Here is a 17,422-nt window from a genome sequence, read left to right as displayed (position 1 = left end):
TATTTTCTGTATTTATTTAAAGAGAGTTCCTGTTTTAATGGTACATACGAATTACAGATATAAAATTTTGCTCTTTTCATGTAAAATGATTTTCTGTAAGCTAAAAATAAGCGGATCAAAACAAAATGTACCTCCATTAGGTATTTTTGTGATTATGATAGTTCATTCATTGTGCGTTACGTGTAGGTAGTGTACTATTGGATAGGTACTTTATTTTCTTTTTACTAGTTTATAGAGAAAACTTTATAGAGGAAAAAATACTTAAAGACTTTTAGGTACATTGTGTAGAGTGGGAAGAATTAATCAATATCTGTGCTAATTGAAGGTCTATTCCGGCTTTACTTTTGACTTTTGACATTTTCACCGAGTAATATTTCATCGTGTAAAACTAATTCCCTTTTTGACGCAACCGAGACACACTTCATCCCTTCACAGTGTTAATCTAAATAGCGTATTCTGTTTGAAAGAGCAAATTTGGCGCAAAAACATGAGCGGTCAACGGGCGCCCGGGGTACAGGGGCCAAGCAATGCAATAAATTATTAATGTTACTTATAATAAATTCTGTTTTTAATTTGTGATGTGAAGTAACGGCGCGAGAATACAAAATGGGGTGTCGATCCCGTATAACTGGATGACTGTAATGTTTTCAGAAATAAAATATATTTTATTTTTATTATTTTAATAAGTTTTTTAATAATTATTGTTCCCTACGTAGATAAGAACTACTATATATATATATATATATATATATAAAAAATAATAATAATAATAATATTAATATATTAATATTATGAAATATCGCCGATGTGGCTGTAAGTAAACGCTCCTTGTAACTTCACTTTCATAAATAGATTTGTTTAAATATAATAGTTATAATATTTGCTTGCCTCGTTCCTTTTATTTATTTTAAAGCAAGATATATAATTCACGCCTATTATTCTATACATGGTAGACCATGAACCAATCATAAGAGAAAATTCTACTAGAAATAAGCTGAACCGTTCGTCTGTCTTTGTGTTAGTCTAAATGTTTTTATATTCTGCTCTGCGTACAATAAACTGTTAAATAAATAATAATACAACTTTGTATTTATTTGAGTACCAACTAACAAACATTATGTATGATAAAGTGTATAGGTACGTACTGGCGTGGGTGTATGAAACGATTGATGAATGTAGAACCATGAGGGGTTTGCATCGATCGAATGAAAATAAAAATAATTCCGTAATTCCATAGTTCCTTACTCTGGTGAGTTTATGTAAGTATATGCTCAAATGTGCTTTACACACACATAAAGGAAGTTGGTGACACCGTAACGAACACTTTGAGGGATGATTCAGACCATGTTTTTTGAGTTCATATCAAGTGGAATTTCCTGTCGGAAAATTCATGAAACTTTTACCACCTTGCAAAAAAAAAAAAAAACAGGAATGAACGTGGGTTTAAGTATTTGACAGCCAAGCAAAGTTCAGTCGAATTGTATGATAATTGGATTCAATTTTGCTTGGCTGTCAAATACTTAAACCCACGTTCATCCCTGGTTTATTTTTTATTTGTAAGGTGGTTAGTGTTTTAGCCTGCATAGAACCCAAATTTAAGTTGACATACTATTAAAAACCATCAATATAAATTGAACAACGCAAAAAGAAGCTATTTTTATCGTACGCGTTGTTCAATTTACATTGACGCGCAGAAAAACTTTAAATCTCAATTAAACATTTCCGACAAAAAATCCCCAACCATCGCTTTAATACAAACGAGTAAACGTTCTATTTTTTTTTTCATTACAGTATCACTAACACCCTGTAGTATGGTGGTCCGTAACCACTCCATGTTAGTGAGATCACAATCCCTTTGTCTACTTTACTATATGCACGGGGTAATATGATGAACGTAGGTTTACTGTTTGTTTTTCATTCCGAGTTTAGCAAAGAAGTCCGTAGAACAGACAATGCAATATGACATTCGGTATTCTCCCTTATTAAACACGAAAACAAAGAACGGATTTATCTGAACTCCATTATGATTTTCTGTAGTAGGTAATACAATCCGTTAATACCTGTTGAGCACAGGTATCAAGTGCTCAACAGTGAACAAAACATCGTGAGGAAACCCACATTCCCGAGAAATGCATTTTCGGAGGTATGTGACCTAACCTGTATAGGGCTGGTTTTTGAATGGTCAGACAGGCGGTCGCTTCTGTAAAAAGCGAGACCTATCAAATCTTCAGGTTAGGTAAGCAGACCCTGCAAAAAACGGGATAATGCTAGGGAGATGATGATGAGTCATAATGACGATCTATTATTATAGGTACTTCTTCTCTCTTCTATCGTTTGTGTCTGGTGTCAGGATTACTATTGAGCCGCCAAATGCCCCTGAAATGGCTCATGTACCGACTACTTACATACATCAGTAAGTAGTAAGTAATATTTTGAGTTTTCAATAACATAACTTCATGACCGTATTCCCAATTAGGCTAGTTAGAGCATCGATCGCAAGATGAACTGAATACCTACACTTCACCGAGCTTTTTTTTAAACCAACGTGATAGGTGGTAAGCCGTACTCGTATCGTCGTCTATAACGGTGAAGCCGGTGAAATTTGCACTTAAGATAATTAAATTTGGTGGTGCAAGCGCCCTCCGCTTAGAAACAAAGTCGGTAACACACACTTTACAGCGACTTTTTTCTTCAAACTCTCCATTCGAAAATAAGCTATTTTATTTTTTTTCTAATGGAAATTGAATACTTTATAAAGCTGTTTATCTTCTTAATACAGCTGTGTTCAAGGTATACCTTTAAACAATGCATATCCTACTTACGTTTGTTAGTACGTATAGGTACCAATGTACCTGGTTTCTGTTCCGCACCATTTTCATAAAGCGAGCATTACATAATGGGTCGGGGATTAGTGCAGTGCTTATGTGTGCATTAATTATCATTTTGGTTTGCAACTTGGATTTTGCACTAATTGGCGTACAGTTATAATCTGTGGAGTGGGGTGCTTGTAGGTATTTAGTCAATATCCCGTTCAGATGAGGCAAGTTCGGTATCGTAGTCTTAAACTGAAAACCTCGTAAACGCCTGGTTGAAAAATCACATTCTAATGGTGATTTTCTTCAATAAAACCTCGATTTATTTGAATTAATTTAAATCCGGGTAAAAAATTACACCACGATTTTTTATCTGGAATAAAACTAGCTAGTCAATTGTGAGATATAGTTTTTTTTTTTTTTGAAAAAAAAAATGCGCGTATATGGTGTTCATTCACTATAAGGTGACGTTGTAAGTATAACACAAAACACTGGAGTGACTGCAGGGCCTTGGGAATAGAATAAGGAACAATACTACGTATATAACTCTCCGCTCCCCACCAGCGTCTGAGCTAGGTTTACCTCACCCCCCGTCGGACATAGTTTAGACTTGAATCGTATGGAGTCAGACGTCACACACACAGATGCGCGTGTACGATAATGTCAATGTGTGTAAAACGAGGTAGTTTGTATGAAGTGTCCGGTGTGTGCCACGATACTGATAAGCCAAGCCAGGTTGGGCGTGGAGCCCTCAGCGCTGCTTATAAGTCCGTAAAAAAAGTGTTAATCATTACACCACTGAGTTCTCGTACTGTTCATGAGTAATTTTCTGCTAGGTAGGGTGAGGTGAGGGAAATGATCAGGGAGATCGGCTGAAGGCTCAAAGTCAGAGGGGGTGACCCTAGCTCTGGGTCTTAACTGGTCCAACGCCTATCTGTGGCTGTACAACGCAGCGATGCCGCTAGTGTGATGGGTTTGTTTGGACTAGAACAGACTCAGAGCACTTAAGCGTCTCATTGGATGTGACGAAGTTACGTAATTATGTTTCTGATTATTGACAAATTGTATTGTTTTTTATCTTTATTTACTGCAATTGTCTTGGATGTACAAGAATTAAATAAAATTTTAGATTGATACGCTGGTATTTTATATTAATGTAATTGGTCAAATTTCAGTTACATTATCAATTGTTATAATAATAACGATTTCATTATAATAGCAATACGATGTAATGGTCCGAACGAAGTCAATATAAATGATTACTTAATTTTGCCGTAAATGTTGCCCGTGCATAACATATAATCAGAATCACTTAATTAAATAAATACATTGAAAATAAATATTAATTTGCATTTGAAACTGAAAATTATTTCTATCAATCGAAAATTGGAAACATAATGAGAAATATGAAAGTAATTATTTGGTATGAATTAGGTATTTCGTTTAAAAATACACATACGTAATTAATAGTGTGCAGTCATGAGCAATAGCATGAACGTAATCAACTTTAGAACCATATTGGTGTTAATTCCTTTTCTTTCCTTTTCGACGGATAAGAAAATGACAGGTATAACTTTAAATAAAATTAGATGGTGTGTACAGGAATTAGCACCATTAGGTATATGACTAATTTGAAATTTAGTAAGACTTCAATTTGTCAAAAAAGATAATGTGACATGGTACTAAATTGTAGACATTGACCGTGTAATCCGTATACAAATAAAAATATACAGAAACAGGATAAGGTTCGTGGGCTCTACACTGTAATTGGCAAAACTAAAAGTCACCAGAAAGCCATTACACATCGAAAATTACTCATGAACAGTATGAGGACTCGGTGGTGTAATGATTAACACTTTTTTCTACGGACTTATAGAAGCGCTGAGGGCTCATAGCCATAGAGGCAGCCAATCAGCTCGCGACACCAAACACTTCAGGACCCCGATACCGACCCCGCCGGCATGGTCGACGATTTCCCTCATTCAGCGCTTATCGCTATCGACCCACTAGGGTCGATTAATTCTTTCAAATATTTTTCCTCTCAGACGACGCCCTGAGCCGAGGTTCGCGCCCAACTGGGCACCCTCAGGCCTGTTGTCTTAAACGTTGTACCGGGTGAGAGCCTTTAGCGCTCCCCATTTGTCCGGCCAAGTAGTTAATGCCATCTGCGGCAAATCTACAATCAGTCACGTCAAAAAAAAAAAGCTGACGGCTTGGCTTATCAGCGTCGTGGCACACCCCAGACATTTCATACAAAGAACCTCGTTTTACACAGACACCACACATTGACCTTATCGTACACGCGCATCTGTGTGTGTGTGACGTCTGGCGCCATACGGTACAAGTCTTAACTATGTTTGAGGGGGGTGAGGTAAACCTAGCTTAGACGCTGGTGGGGAGCGGAGAGTTGCCGTTCTCTACGTAGTATTTATTCCTTGTTCTACGGTCACGCCGTGGCTTTTGCTGAGTGAAAAAGCTGTGGATTCAAAAAACTCCCGTGTTAGAATTTTATCGATCTCTTTTTCGTCTTGTGACGTCACTAGAAGACAACTTGCAAATACTGAAGTCCTAAGGTGGATATGAAGAAGCGTATGGTCACGGTTTACTAATTATCGCCCAGATAGATAACCTACGATGAATATGAGGAACCGTCTAGTAACGGTTACCAATTGTAACCCATATAGATAGTACTACATTAATAAGTTAAGCAAGTTTCGCAAAGGCCGGTCATAGGATGGGTGACCACAAAAAAAAAGTTTTCATCTCGAGTTCCTCCGTGCTTCGGAAGGCACGTTAAGCCGTTGGTCCCGGCTGCATTAGCAGTCGTTAGTAACCATCAATCTGCAGTGGGCCCGCGTGATGGTTTATGGCCCGATCTCCCTATCCATCCATAGGGAAGGCCCGTGCCCCAGCAGTGGGGACGTTAATGGGCTGATGATGATGATGATGAGATAGTACTATAGATATGAAGAACCGTAGGGTAAGGGGTTACCAATTATCGCTCATATAGATAATATCAATCTACATCATTTACGGAGGATATAATAATCACTTATACGACTTTTACCGGTATGGGGAGCTGCACAATGCATTCAATATTTTAAGTAAGTACTTTAAGTTTCGTTTACTTTTCATTCTTTTCTTTAATGTTTCTTTTTTCATTCTTTATTGTGTCTTTTTTCTTATCATGAATATGATATATATTATCTGTGATAGGTTAGATCAGACAGGCAGTATGCACTATCACATTTCTAAAAATGGAACTCCATTTTAAATTCATATGTTGTAATTATTTAACTTAGTAGCAACGGTTTTTTTTTTACTTTACATTGTACACACGAATAGTGTAAATAGTAATAGTAAAGGTTAGTGACTACAGGTGCATTACACTTTAATACGAGCATTATCAACCCCTATCACCCCTTCATAGCACTATACCTTGAACTTTGAAAATCCAGTGTTCACCAACCGCGAAACCCCGTTGCATCTACTAACTGTTTCTAAACGACTGTGTTATGAAATGGGGTACTAAGGTTGTGGCTTGGGGGCCTATATGACCCCCATAAGAGTGAGGAGTCAATGTATTTCTTTTCAGGTACATCATCACCAGCCCATTAACGTCCCCACTGCTGGGGCACGGGCCTTCTCTATGGATGTATAGGGAGATCGGGCCTTAAACCACCACGCGGGCCCAGTGCGGATTGGTGGTTATTAACGACTGCTAATGCAGCCGGGACCAACGGCTTAACGTGCCTTCCGAAGCACGGAGGAGCTCGAGATGAAAACTTTTTTTTTGTGGTCACCCATCCTATGACCGGCCTTTGCGAAAGTTGCTTAACTTAAACAATCGCAGACCGAGCGCGTTTACCGCTGCGCCACCGAGCTCCTCCTTTTCAGGTACAGTTAATACAATATGTGCTTGTGGGTCTGATAAATTAGTTGTGGGAACTTAATGCTTGACACAAAAAAAAAACACACACACAAGTAACATAATTAAGACACAATTTGACACAGTTTTGCTTCTCTGCCAGAAAATTTAGTTTCTTCTGTAAAATACATTTGAGACACAAATAGCCGTATTATTACGAGCTTTTCTTATATTATATCATCAACAACTTTAACATACTAAGGACTTTCAAGAAAACACTGTAATTGAGTGACTTTATCGATTATGCATTAATTTTCATCGTAATTCCTTCCACAACCTCACGTTTCTTTTTTTTCTTCTTTCTTTTCTCTTAGAAAAGTCGGTGAACAAATCAAAACTCGTTCTTTCTTTGTTTCATTTGCTATTAATTAATTATAAATGATTTATTTTAATTATTTTTAATACCTATCTATTTAAATCAATAAAATATTTTTAAATTACAAACCCATTTTCTTGGACGAAGATGTATGTCAGGATCGAAGTAAATGGAATTCCATAATCTCTGCTTACCCCGGTGGCAAATAGGCGTGACTTTATGTATGTATAAATGTTTCTTTGACGACAAAATTATCGTTTCGCAACTTTTACTTTAACCTACTTAATATTCATGTTAGATATTGAGATATTATAGAAATTATTGTTATTATAGAAAATATTCATTCTATAGTTGCAGGCATTCTATAGTTTTGACGACCTGTAATTGAATATATTTTAATTTAATTGAATTTTGTAATATCTGTGACGTGTAATTATTATTATCAATAAATGACTATGACTATGACTATTAAAAACTTCTTTTAAATAAAAGACGCGTGATCATGACACTACCAACTATATAATAACTTAAGAATGACAGTATGTTCGGGTTGGTATATTGTCTCTATAATCATAATCTTCTCTAGAATAATCATTCTTCATAGACCTCCCCCACTGTACCTTACTACGGACCTTTAGTTAATGCATTGCAGAAACCAGCTTGGAAAAAAGTGCATTTCAAGTGCGCCATATAAAGTAACCAACAAAGCGTAAATGCCATGGCCACCCATCGTAACGGCGTGATCAGTAAGGATTTTTTCACCTTATTTATGGCTTATTAAAACAATTTATTCAGTCTTCTTGGATCGCACGGTCGATTTACTTTACTTGCTCGTTACACCGCAAATGTTTACAACCAATGTTTTCTTTATATCGTCCGTTATTTTGAAGTTTTTCGTGTCACTATCAACTGTTTTCTGTATCGTGTTGCAGTTATTTTTATTTGCTTGTTGATTTTGACCGATATTTGTTTAAGTTCATCCCGTTGTTTGCACGTTGAAATTAAAATAAAATATGGTCATGGCTAGAAAAATATTTATGGAGCTCTGGCTCAGGTTGAATTTTTTGTTGCGTTTCTAAAAACAAGATACTTTTGAATGGTTTTTTCCTTTTACCAAATGCGTGGTAGGTAAAGATTATACCTACACTTTCGCTTGTAAAGCTTAAGCGAGGCGCTTATTATCATTTTACACCTGTACTTACAATGTAAAGTGTGGTGCTTATACGGTTATGCTTACCTACTCTCTTAGAGACACCTAACACAACTTTGATGCTGTAAGTAGGTCACTGGTTACACCCAATCCCAAGGATGTACTCAAAACCTTTACTACCATCCATCCTGTTCATTGGCCAATACACTAACCGATAGAAATAACACCTGCCCAAACCCCACATAGGTCGCTTAAACAAGGTCCCCACAACCCACTAAACCGCCCAATGTTAAGGTCGCGTTACATAACCCGTCTGGTAGACGGCTTGGCGGCGTGCGCGCAGGGTCGTCGACCGGGGCCCGAGTGGGCGCGCGCAGCCTCTAACTCTGAACTGTGGAATTCGCACATGCCGGAGGCTAGAGTAATTCAGATGTGAGAAACATTTACACATATAGCTTGCTGTTAACTACCACACCACGAACTTTTTTTATTTATTTACTACTACTACTTATGGCTAATAGATCATTAATGTCAATGAAAACAATATTAGGCGCGGTATCATTTTGGTTCATACCGACTCTGTTTACAGATGAAATGAAAATGTAATTTTTAATCACGATTTTTATGACTTGTTTGATTTCGGGAATTAAATAAAAAATTAAACAAGTTGAATAAGTAATAATAGTTTGAGTCTGCCTCATTTGCGATGACGTATTTATTAAAAAGACAAACACGGGTAACTTCAGTTAGGTACATACTTACTAATTAACTCCCTATCCTTCATTCTGTTTTATATAGGTTCCTAACTCTGCGTTTATAAATAGGACTGACGGAGAAAATGATTAACTCCGCTGTCTTATCTATTCATAACTCTACGTTTGATATGAGACACGCAAAACAGGTTTGTAACAGGCACTTATTTCGGACTGTTAGGAAAATTCCTGATTCACTAAGTAAAAATGCGTAGGTACTTGCTTGCTTATTTTCTGTACGTACTTGATTTTGTTAGTAATTTTTTTTCATTCTCATTTTGAGTTTTCTATACTAAGTGATACGGAATAAAATAACTAGATCTGTGTTTAAAAGGACAGGTAGGCTTCGTGTGGACTTGCTTCTCAAATGGGGAGCGCCAGTTCGAACCCCGGTAGGTACCAGATTTGCACCAATGACTAACACAGTTGGTTTAACCATTATAGATATCGATACAGTATCAAAATCCGGAAGTCCCGATATAAAAATAGGTACATTTTCTAGGTGTTTTTTTTTTCTAAGCGAACCAGAAATAATTTTTATTTTTCTAAATTAATGATATATTCGATACAAAGAGTAAAAAGTTTGTGATATCCAAAAATCTGTAAATATAGATAACATGCTTGGAGTCGACGCCATACATAAAACACACATAAAATAAGCTAAATATTCAAAGTGGCGAAGTGTACTCTACCACACTATACAGCTCCGGTAATTGTGTTTCAAAAATAAAATAAAATAAGTGATTAAGAGTATTTTATAGCGACTGCAATAAAAATGAAGTTAATGAAACTAAAACGCCATAAATAAAGTAGTGAGACTTGAATAAGCAGTCTTCAGTTTAATAGTGCCATTAAATTCAAAACTTTATCATCTGTTACGGCTAAAAATTAAAAGAAAATGAAAAGCAAAGTACTTACGTTATTAAACTTGGCATATTGAGCAAGAGAAACAAGTTTAGTGTTTAATTTCAATAAGTGAAAATTTAAATTAAATTATTTGTTAACCTTATTTTATAAGTTATGAAATGGTAATACCATTACGTTAGTGGAGATATTCATGATTTAATGTTACTTAATCCTATTTTTCTTTTTCTTTTTACAAAGACATATGTGTATATTCTTTATAATAAAAAATTACACAGCCGTACCTAAGTAGTAAAGCGCTAATAATGACAAAATACAGTATATATAAAATATAATATAGTGCAGAATACAGTGTGCTTGAATTATTTAAGTACCGGCCAACCAGGAAGAGTTCGGGCACTTGTCTATTTTATGGGCCGCACAGCAGTTCAAAGATCTAGGGACTGGTTTGCGCTTTAGTATACGTATTTATAGTCACTGTATCTTTGCATTTTAGACATACTGAGCATAGTCAGGGATCGAAAATAAAACGAACTATTTCCTAAGCTACTTACTTAAAGAAGGTGCCTAAAGGATAAGATCTTGTAGAACGAAATAGAGTTATTGTAGAACTGTCACTTCAAGTACACTTTTCTTTAAAAAGTAATCGATCCGCTCTTGATCATATTCTTACCCAAGAGGTAAGTGACTTTAGCTTCGTAGGGTGTAAAGGCGAGGTAATGACAAACGTGTAGTACCTAGCCCCCTTGCCTTCTTCCAAAATGGCTTCCACGGGTATCACTCTGATCCGCACATCATCTCAGGCCTTTACATCTTTATCAGATGATTCAAACAGCGTTTCTGTGGCAGCTTTTAAAATGCCTGTAAAGTCCGATGCGAGAGCCTGGCATTGTAGTTGAGGGTTATTATACAGATAGATGGTACAGGTGGTAAATCGGCCCATAGATCCGCACATAGACATAGTTTTACCACGGTCCACCACGGTCTAAACCGTAGGTTAGCTAACTCTACCAATGTCATGTTGTGTTTTTTTATAATATCGTGGGTAAACACACAGACGTAAGCTTCAGGCTTCAACGGAACCTTATAATATAATACAAAATACTTTATTATCTAACACATAATTACAACATTCGGCAGCCGTATAGCTCACTAACAATTATTTTTTCTTTAACACAGCTCCCACAAGTGACTGCCTGTTCTCTCAACTACTTACCTTGATAGTTACATTCGCGGGTTTATATACCAGATCGTATACACATATTCTGTAAGGCTTACGACTAGTGGCTTAGCGCACCACAGTTAGGATTAACAGTATTACCACCGATATAGATACAATAGTAAACAGCAGATAGTTATCTTCGAACACATGTCAGATTACCGCACCTGCTAATTACACTACCGTGTACCGATGACAAGAATTAATTAATGCTATCGAAAACAGAGTACAGCGTAACCACTCCACAAATACTCGGATAGCTTGTAACACTAATCGTTTTGTCTGATTTCAAATGTAATCCCAGGATAATGTGGTATGGGGTGTGTAGCTGGCAGATAAAATAGTGGTTTTGTTTGTGATGCCAGTGAGATGTATTTACTTATAACATAAACATAACATAGCATGTATCCCCGTAGGGGTAGGCAGGGGTGTATAGGAATACACCTACTCCTAGCCAGCTATGTTTAAATCCCATGTAATATGGGGCGAGCGTATTCCCATTAACCAGGCACAAATCCTGGAAACCGCATGATATCAATTCTCTATGAGCCAAACATAAATTCAAACTCATAAAATCGACTTCAGTGGTTTAGAGCCCGTGTTTTCGAGGGATTAAACTCCGTAAAACTATATGTAAGTTACGGGTTCTCAGAACCTAGCTGTAATGTTGAAGCTTATAAAGTATGAGAATCATTTTCATCTGGGACTACTCACGGCAGAGAGTTTCTCGAAGACGATTTGACTGCTCATTTTTCGAACTTTTACAAGAAGAGATTAATAAGCGGTCACTGCATGTTTTTACAAGGTAGATAAACGCTCTGCTAACAAAACAAAAGTATATTAGTTAGCACGTTGCTGCGTTACCTAACTACCTAGACACGTTATGATAAGTTAATAATACAAGGTGTAAACCTCTAACATTAAATTGGATACATATACGATCGATTTTAGTTTAATTATTGGAAACATGGTACATACAATGTTAAGTACCTTAAATTATGAATAAATACAGCAGGGACATTGAGCGTTTTTAATTTCCTTCGTAGAAGTATTTTATCCTTTGTGTTACATTGAATAAAATAAAATATATATTCAATCATATTTAGGTAACAGTATATTATTCTCTGTGACCACAGAGAATAATAATATACATCAAGCATGAATAATATAATTTCATCAATATAATAATATCAAACTTGTTATTATTATTATTAGCCTGTGTGATCCCACTGCTGGGCAAAGGCGTCCCCCATGTCTTTACAAGTATCCCGATCCTGTGCAAGCTCTATCCAATCTTCGATAACAGCGCAATATCGTTATCAAACTTATAAAGTATTGTAATTATATCGCACTTATTATTTGTAGACAGGCTAATTATACTAATGTCAAACATCTTACAGATATTAAAATCGTACTCTAATTTATCTATTAGTTTTAAAGAATGTCAAGAATAATAGGTTTTTAGAGTTTGAAGTACCTATCTATATTTTTAAGTATATGCTTAGAGATAAAATAATTAAGTTTCTTCAATTATTTTGCTCTATAAGGTTACAAAAGCTTTTTTTCTACTGTATTATAAAAAAAATGTCAGGGGTTATTAATTATATCCACATCATAGTATAATAACTAGTCATACACTATATTATGATAAACATATATTATTACTATTAGATATACACATATATATCTAATCTGTTTAAGCAGATTTGCAGGGCATTGCTATATTGTATTAAGTTTTAATAAATAAATAATTAAAATATACCGATCAAGTGCAAGTCGGACTTGTGTTACGGAATTCGAAGTGAATAAAAAAATCTCTATCCTTTATGTTACCTAAATAAATATATCAATAAAAATATATATACATACATTAGCTGACGCCCTTAATCCCTAAATGGGGTAGGCAGAGCCACGAATAATCAAGGACAGTTTGCAGCCTGTTGATACAGAAATAGCTGATTGTATGAAAGCCAGTTAACTGCTATATTTTTGTTAATCACGTTTGTTTGTGAATATTTGTACATGTTGTTACATGGATAAATCACAAGAACAATATAAAGTAGATTTTGAAAATTTTGCAGTTTATCGCATTTCCTTTTTTACCGTAGCCGTAGGCACTACTGCTGGGCACTGAGGTTGGGGCCTGGGCACTATCGGTAGTGTCAAGAAAATTTACCTTTTACCCTGACACGACTACTATGATTGGTAGGGTCGTGTTCATGCCTTTTCCATAACTAAATAATAACTTACATTGTAGTATAGTGTAACCAAACGCAACTTATAGTAAAACCGAAACGCAAGTGGTACAGACGGTCATTTTGACAGTTGTCATTGAGTAACAATGATAAAAAGGTTAACCCATAATGCGCGCGGAAACACTACAGACGCGTCTAAAAAGACTGCAACACATTTATTAAGATATAGCGGGAGGAAGGCTGTTTGTGTTGTGACTGATTGTTATATTAAAATAAACCCAGAGCTTCTTTCAAATCATTGTTTAAATCAGGGTTGATGAGGTTGGTAATTCACCTCACACGATAGTAGTAGTAGTAATTAAAGCACATAGTAACGGGTTCTTACCGCGTTTAAATTTAGATATGACACTCCCGATATTTCGACACTGTTGCAACCCGAACCCTAACCCGAGAACCCGTTACTATGTGCTTTAATTATGATAATAACCGCGTAAACTTAAAACAGTAGTAGTAGTGTTTAATTAATATTAAAAAGTCCTAATATCATAATATCAGAATATACTACACACGTCAGTAACCCATATCGACACTGGCGTGGTTGATGATTTGAAAATCGCTCATTCACTGCTCATCGCGACCGAGTCGTCGCGTAGTCGATTGATTAATTATTTTAAATATAAGCAATTCTCTCAGGCGACGCTCTGAGCCGAGGTTCACGCCCAACTGGGACTCTCAGGGCTGTTGTCTTAAATTTTGTACCGGGTGAGAGCCCTCAACGCTCCCAATTTGTCCGGCCAAGTGCTAATCCCTTACGCGACAAATCTACAAAAAGTCACGTCAAAGAGAACCGTTATAATTAGCAATGAGAAAATAATGCTGTTTTATATTCCAAAATGTAGGAAGCTTTTCCTAATAAATACCTATTCACTCTATCTAGAAATCATTATTATTTTGCTGACTGTAACTCAAATGTTTAACCCTGTAAATTTTAGTAGTAAACTATCCTGCTCTCATCAAAGGTACTTTGTGTAATTTCTAATTATACTGAAACGAGGAGAAAACTGTCGGTGGTTTAATATTAAATTCAATTAACTTTGTTAAATCCTTTAAAATAAATTTTTAATTGTCTGATCAAAATTGGCTTGAAATTTCTTTAGATCTAAAGTTATTCGAGACTGGATATTACCTATCGGTATTTAACGAACACAAAATGATTAGGGTGGGCTTAAAATTACACAGTATTTTAAATGTCTAAACCAGGAGGAATTCAATGTTTTTAGTTGTATAAAGGTAGAAGGTAAAAGTGCATATGGTTAATTCATACGTATTCGCTCTTGGACATTAACAAGACAGCCTAATCACGTCTCCGAGGATAGATCTGAAAGTAAATAGTGCGCGATGTTAAAAGGTGGCTAATCCCCCCTAAGCGTAGGTATACAATGCGCTTATACGGCGAACTTCTTATGTGCTCTAACGAAAGAACCTGGCAAATCAATGCGATTTCTCCGGATATTCACCGGGAGATTTCCTCCAAATAATCCCCCTCTTTCAATCAAGTGTGAGACAAGTCACAGCCGGCGCTTTTATCATGTACTTACGTCCAAAATCATATTTTACGCCATAATTCCGACGAATACCTAATTAATTTTATATCTTTTTTATAAGGTAGGTACTCAAAATATTATATTTTGCTTATAAAAATATACGATACCTAAACATTAAAAAAGTTCTACAAACTCATTAAAGTGCTATACTTATACTTAAATAAGACTTGAATGTGTCGTCAAAAAGTTGCATTTGTGACCGCTATTCGTGTTTATGGGAGCAGGAAGTGTTGTTATATGTTGTTTCACGTTGGGGAGCGGAGAGCGGAGCACGGAGGCTGGTGTCTCGCGGCGCAGGCGCCCAGGTGCGGCAGGTAGGCCCGCCCCCAGGCACCCGCGCGCTCCGCGCACCTGCCCGCCACTCAGTCCACCGCCACACGCCGGCCAGGCGACTTGTGCTCCGTGCACGCCGCCACTTTCTCCACACTCTCGCGAGCCCTGCGCGTCGTTTCTCGCTTCTCCCGATCGCTCAGTTTCCCGCTCCCTCGCGGCCTTCCCCGTACCTTAACACTCGAGTTTCAACTTTTTGACCCTCGAGAACTTAGTTCCCGAGTTTGAAAATTTTGAACGTCTTAGACCGGTCCGGTCAGGTGAGGAGGTTCGACGAGTGTCGGCACCGTAGAAGGAAGTCGGCGGCGCGCGTGGCCGTCGGACGTTTGGTGGTCGGCCGCGGATGCGGTCGTAAGAGACGAGTGCGAGGCCTCGAGGAGGCCGCCGCCACGCTGTTCCCGCCGCAGCTCGGGTGCGTGTCCTACGTGACGCCCAGCTCGTGCGCGTGCTGCCCGCCGCTGCTCGTGCAGCAGCACCCGCACCCGCTCCCGCTGCCGCTGCCTCTCCCGTTGCCCCTCGCCCTCCCGCTCCAAGCCCTAGAACCCCAAGTTGCTAAACACCAGCGGCTGCTGCTCTCTAACATGGTAAGTGCGCTTGTTTCCCGACTATCGCGGTCGCTTTCCACCTGCAAACTTTCCACGAGAGCATGACGCTGGCAAAGTTGTGAACAAACGGATCTGATAATAACTCTCTCGGGCCTCCACTAATGTGTTGCGATACAATCGCCCTCCATACGGTGAGTGCGGCGCGACTATCGCGCCATCGCACTTGACACGCGGTCCAAACAAATAAACAATATATTAATTACCAAACTTCTTTAACACATTCTGTAGACGTCTCTTAACTTGGTTAAGTTAGAAATGAATATAAAGTTACCAGTTGAGACGCATATATTAAGCTTATTAACGTCTCCGGCGTGTCGCTAACTTTTGAATAGGTGGTACATTGATCTCTAGAGACTATTGAAAATTGTTCAACTAATAATAAAGTCATGGCAGCCATGTGGGTAACACTAATTCAATAGTGAAACATACTACATTGTCACGATTTTCTACTCGGTTAACAGTTCATTCCCTAAATCATTTTGTAGTAGGTAAATAATGTTCCGCACACCAATGACAACAACATCCAAATAGTTGCCGCAGTTTCAGAATTTATCGCTGTAGTTTAGCCGCGCGCTGTTCGAGGTGTTAGTTATTTTGAATTCCATTAGAAACTTCATCATTTTACTTTTAATATGGAACCTTTTAAATCAAATACGAAGTATTTATCCGATTGTCGGCAACAAATGAAACAACGCGTTAACTCGCGCCACCAAAACTTGGTCAATGTAAACTTGTAATACAATTTCAAATGCAATCCCGTAAGAAAGTTAGAAGAAGCGGAGATCGGCCGAGGGCTGCCGATAACTAAATCAAGTTTTGTTTACATTTCGACTAAGATTCTTATCTCGTTTCCGACGTGTTCCGTTGCCCGCCGCTATGAAAGTAAACGTTGATGACAGAAGTTAGACTTAAATGGAAGTCGTCTCAAACTTTTCTCATTAAAACCATCCGTCAAAGGTGTATTTATGTTATTTTAATACTTATTTACTCGTAAATCCGATTCGCTTTTACGTTGGAATTGTTTGTTTAGGTACTTCGAATCGATGATATCTCCCAGGGATGAGACCCTTTCAATTGGCCTTAGTTTCCGTCGATGCTAATGCTCTTAATTTTCTTTGTAGTTAAATTGGTTTAATACCTTTGTTGTTGTCACAGCATTGATTATAAGCAATTAACTCCGGGCGTTGTGGTCGGTTGCTCCAAATATTGTTGGAAGCGTCAGAAATGTTTATGTCGTTTGTATGAATCAAGTCATTCGAATGTTCGTCACGTGCATCAAAAATATTTGCAGTCGCGACTGAGTAACGGGCTGCCAACGTATCCGGAGAACCAGAATCATTACCATGCAAAAATCTGTTCATGGAACCAACGTCGTGGATAACGGTATAAACACCCAATTACCTAACACTATTACTATACGCTATCATATCAATTCACAATTGGCCATAAGTCGAAAAATAGTGATTTCACGCAACGGAATTATAGAGGATTCTTATGATCTCAAAGATCAATGTTGTACAAAATATGTGCTTCAAAGGTAATTAAAAAGTTCAAGCGGTGAGATAATTGTGCCTCGGATGAAGTCAAGAGGTTTGCGGGCAACGGCCCTCGTTATTGGCGTTCTTTTACTTCATATTCTTACCGGA

At 37.4% G+C, this 17,422-nt stretch overlaps 1 protein-coding gene across 5 annotated transcripts in view; it reads left to right on the top strand.

Moving 5' to 3' along the window:
- LOC126366829 (polypyrimidine tract-binding protein 2) overlaps positions 1 to 17,422 on the top strand; it is a 496,400-nt gene that overhangs the window by 292,655 nt on the left and 186,323 nt on the right. The window lies entirely within an intron of this gene.

Source organism: Pectinophora gossypiella, chromosome 5 (assembly GCF_024362695.1).
Source record: "Pectinophora gossypiella chromosome 5, ilPecGoss1.1, whole genome shotgun sequence".
Classification (NCBI taxonomy): Eukaryota; Metazoa; Arthropoda; class Insecta; order Lepidoptera; family Gelechiidae; genus Pectinophora; species Pectinophora gossypiella.
This window is presented reverse-complemented; position numbering and strand designations above follow the sequence as displayed.